Genomic DNA, 5213 nt, shown 5'->3' with positions numbered 1-5213 from the left:
ATATAAAATTAATATTTTCTCGTGATTTGGTTCGGATCGGAGACCCGTATCACAAAATTGACTCGTAAAAGTTGAAACGATCTTACAAGAGTTTTTGTATACATGTATACATATGTGCTTTATCAATTTTATGTGGAGATTTATGTCATAAATGTACGTTTGTATTATTTATACACACACATGAGTAAATTAGCATGTGTTCTATATATATTGTACTAAAAATTTCCTTGTATCAAAAAACTAAAAATTAATTAATAAAAATTTATATAAAATACTTTTATATCATTTTTTTATAATAAATTTTAAATGATAAATGATATGATCCTTTGAATTTCAATAAGATTTTGATAAGATTCAAAATAAATTTGTATGCTGATAAGTTTACTAAATCTATATAAAAAAATTACTCTAAAAATTATATAAATTAAATGTAATCTCTTATTTTTATTTCTTTTTCTATTAAAAAAATCAATATTAATAATATTTTATAGTACTATTGTTGAAAAATTAGCTTTAACTGTTCCACATATTTTTTGTTATCTTTATTTTTATCTTTAAATTTAAAAGAATTAATTTTAATTCAATTCAGTTAAAACCGTTATAAACATGACCACATCCAAACGATTTGGTTTTTGTTCCACATTTAATTGGAGCATCGATTTTTCTATCAGAACATCGATTTTAGAAACCTATTCCAACGTATTTTTTTAAAATTTCATTTCAACTTTATTTGAGTCACTTAAAAAATTCCAAAATTGGGACTATATTTAAAAGAGTAGGTCTCTTGTGAGACGGTCTCACGAATCTTTATTTGTGAGACACCCTACCTATATTAACAATAAAAAATAATACTCTTAGCATAAAAAGTAATATCTTTTTTTCTGTACCATAATATTTGAGCATGTCATAATAACTAATTTGGTGTGTCAATGAGATATCAAAATATTTTTACGGTTTTACTCTCGCGTAATCTAAATATCGAAATAACAAGAAATGTGAATAAACCATTTTTCATGACTCTTGCACTTAAAGAAATTATAACCAAAATATGATTTTTGAGCTGTTAAGATTCAAATATATTTGATATAAATTTTATATCTAGGTTTTATTAAAGAGTTTGCGGAATTATTATAAGTTGTGTTTATGAGATACCACATATTTTTTTAAAAATTAAATTTAAAGTAATATCTATATTTTTTAATCATAAATTATTTAACATTATTTTTTAATATAAATGTGTGCATCGCATGCCAAAGACACTAGCATATTATTAAGCATGTTATTAATAAAATAATTAATGTGAGTATTTTCTAAATCAACAAACAAAGGTACACTTTTTCTAATTACAACGGGAGTAAGTCTTATGTAAGACGGTCTCATGAATTTTTATCTGTGAGACTGGTCAACCCTACCGATATTCACGATAAAAAAATACTCTTAGCATAAAAAGTAATACTTTTTCATGGATGACCCAAATAAAAGATTCGACCAATGAAATTGATCCGTGAGACCGTCTCACAAGAATTTTTGTGTTACAACGGATTGAAGTTTTGTTTGAATGCGAATACAAACTCATGCAACTTTTTTATGGAAAGAGGTTTATGTCGCATAAACCACCGGTGATACATGCCTATAGATGTAAATGAACCAAATCATTCGCAAGCTATTCGGAGCTCGGATCGATAAAAAGCTCGTTTGATTTTGTTTGTTAATCATATCAAGCTAAGCTCAAGCTCGATTTCGAGCTCGATAATTTAATCAAACAAAGTTCAAGCCTAAAGATATTCGGAGCTTGCGGACATTTTCGTTAATAGGATAGCGAGCTCGAGCTCGGGGTTATTTAGGTGGCTCGTAAGCTCGAGCTCGGCTCATTTTTTGAGTTGACAAATAAAAATATTAGTACTAATAAAATTTACATTTTTATGTGTGATTTAAAATTAATTTATAGATATATTTAATCTTTACCAAGCTCGAACTCGAGCTCAATTGTATGTTTTAAGAGCTTGAAAACGACCCGAGCTCGTACGAGCTATTAATGAATCAAGCTCGAGCCCGACTTGAATAACATTATAAACGAGCTTTTAACGAGCCGAGCTTTGAGCTTTTCGTGAGCTTAGCAATTTCAAGACAATTCGAGCTCTAGCTTGATGATAAAAGCTCGATTGAGCTTGATAACAAAAGCTCGAATCAATCAAACTCGAGCCGAGCTCAAGTCTCTATCAATCTTAAATGAACCAAATTCAAGCCTAATACTATTTGACTTGGTTTAGATTGTTTACATCCCTATTAACACGTCTCTTTTTTCATTAAATAAACTAGTATAATAAAAAATTATGTTGATAAAATTTGAAACATATCTATAGCTACCGTATTCATATTTTTTATTTCAAATATTTTTAGAAATTACTAAAATATGCATATATTGTTATTTATATTTTGAGTTTACACTAAAACATCGGATATATTTTTAAAATTTTAATCGGGATTGGTATTTAACATATCCTTTCAAAAATATTTAAATTAATAAAAAAAATATGCATAAATAATCGTATTCATACGTCAATTGATGATAAGTTTGTATGTAGGGTAATCCCTATTTATTTATTTATAGATGGACAAAAACTTGTGTGAGACGGTTTCACGGTCTTATTTTGTGAGACAGATCTCTTATTTGGGTCATCCATGACAAAGTATTACTTTTTATGCTAAGAGTATTACTTTTTATTGTGAAAATCGATAGGGTTGACATGTCTCACAGATGAAGATTCGTGAGACCGTCTCGCAAGAGAGCTACTCTTATATATGTATATATTTGATATCGGACAATATANATATATATATATATATATATATATATTATTTATCAATAGAGGGCTAATTAGGTAGCATGTATCACGTGGGTTTACAGCTTGATCCAACTGCCAAAAAGCTTGGTCGATAAGAGAAATTTCGGGTTGGACACGTGTGCTTTGTCCCGGCCCGAAACACACACCTGGATTCATTTATTTGTACAGCCTTCATCACATCCACACAACTGGCAACTTTTAAATATATATTTGTTTATTGACTTACTAAAAAATTTGACAAATAAATCATAAATAGTAGAGTTTTTTATATTTGCAAGATTATCAGTTTGGTCCATATTTGTAGATAAATCTATATTTGTGAGATATGTTAATTTAGTCTATATTTGTAATAAAAAAATTTATTATTGACATAAAAGGAGAATTTTTTGTTCAAATCGACATATATTACATAATATTTTGGATAACATAAATAAAAAAATGATAATTTTGTAGTGAAAAATAATATTATTGACATAAAAAATAATATTTTTTATTGGTCGAATATTTTTCTAGCACAATATATAGTATAACTAACAAAAAAATATAAAAAGTAATAATTTTTATGGTTGGGTCGAGTTGGATTGAAGATTCATCTCGTAAAATTAATCCGATATGTGCTCTCACAAGTGTTTTTGTAATGTTATATTTTCGAGTTGTTACCATCACCGCACTGTCAATCATCATCATTGATCTTAATGTGTGGAGTTTATACTCGACTTAACGTGAAAAGAATTGATTAATGATCATGATTGTAAAGTTTATCGGTCGGTTCGATTTGAATTATACAACTTATTTTTATCTTTATTTTTATTTTTAAAAAATATAATCCAATATCTAAATTGTTTTCTTCCGATTCGGTTAGCCTTTCAACCAAAAAAGTTCTATTATTTCGATTCAATTTGATAATTATTTAAATTATTAATTAAAATATATTTTAGAATATAATATAATATCGATATAGATACTTTTTCAGTAAAACCTTTATATATAAAATCTAAATAAATTAAATAAATAACAATCAACCAAATATAATAAAAAAATCAAAATAACTGAATACCATTTCATAAAATATATAATCTAAATCAAAATATATATAAAATTATTATTCTAATTATTTTTTTTTGTTTTTGGCTGATTTGATTAATTTAAAATATATAATATGAAATCGAACTATATAAATTTCTATTTAAATATTTATGTTCAAATTTAAAAAAAAAATGGTTTACTGTTGAGTTCTGTTTTTGCTTTTTTGAATTAAATCAAAGTTTGAACACCCCAAAATTATTGTATTTACCCTGAGGCAGCGATGGAGCAAAGGGAGGCGGGTGATTGCGACTGTACCCTTTAATTTTTTAATTTCATTTACTAATCGTTAAAAATAAGGTAAAGATTTGTGTGAGACGGTCTCACAGGTCGTATTTTGTGAGGCAGATCTCTTATTTAGTTTATTCATGAAAAAGTATTACTTTTTATGCTAAGAGTGTTACTTTTTATTGTGAATATCGATGAGGTTGACCCGTCTCACAAATAAAGATTTGTGAGACCGTGTCACAAGAGACCTACTCTGAAAATAATTATATTTTTTCAATTTCTACCCTTTTATTTGCTCAAAAAAATTTAAAACAAATTTGCTTCTCAAACCTCTATTTTCTAGCTCTAACTTTGTCCTGAGATAATGCCCTCATATAGGTTACACTCAACCTTTGTAATACTTTAAGCATTGTTGTCAGTTATATGAATATGTATAAAAGACAAAAACGTGTGTGAGACGGTCTTACGGATCGTATTTTGTGAGACGGATCTTTTATTTGGGTACTCAATAAAAAATATTAAATTTTTTTCTAAGAGTATTACTTTTTGTTGTGAATACCGGTAGGGTTGACCCGTCTCACATATAAAGATTCGTGAGACCGTCTCACAAGAAACCTACTTTATGTAAAATATAATTGATCCTCATTTTTATTATAGCAAGTAAAACTTTAGTATAATTGGTGTTAGAGTAAATGCCCTGTAAGCCAACCGTTGGCTAGGGAATTTATTGACTCAGTTGTAATAAACAATCTTTATTTTAATATAATTTACTTTTTAATGGTTTTGTTGTACTTTATCTGTATACCCATGCAAGCAGCATAGATAAAGTCCTTGATTATGCTTTAATACAAATGAATCGTAATTCGATGTTGAAACTCATTTGTAAACACTGCATATTCTAAATTCGTTCCTAGTCGATTCAGCCGCCTAAAACAGGGATAAAGGTCGCTCGAGCTCGAGACTAGCATTTGTGATGTTGTGTACTGCGTTTCTTGGTAAGGGCATAGAGATGTCCAAACATACAGATGGGTAGTCATATGATGATTATACTGAACA

The sequence above is a fragment of the Primulina huaijiensis genome, chromosome 5 (assembly GCF_012295235.1).
Source record: "Primulina huaijiensis isolate GDHJ02 chromosome 5, ASM1229523v2, whole genome shotgun sequence".
Lineage (NCBI taxonomy): Eukaryota > Viridiplantae > Streptophyta > Magnoliopsida > Lamiales > Gesneriaceae > Primulina > Primulina huaijiensis.
This window is presented reverse-complemented; position numbering follows the sequence as displayed.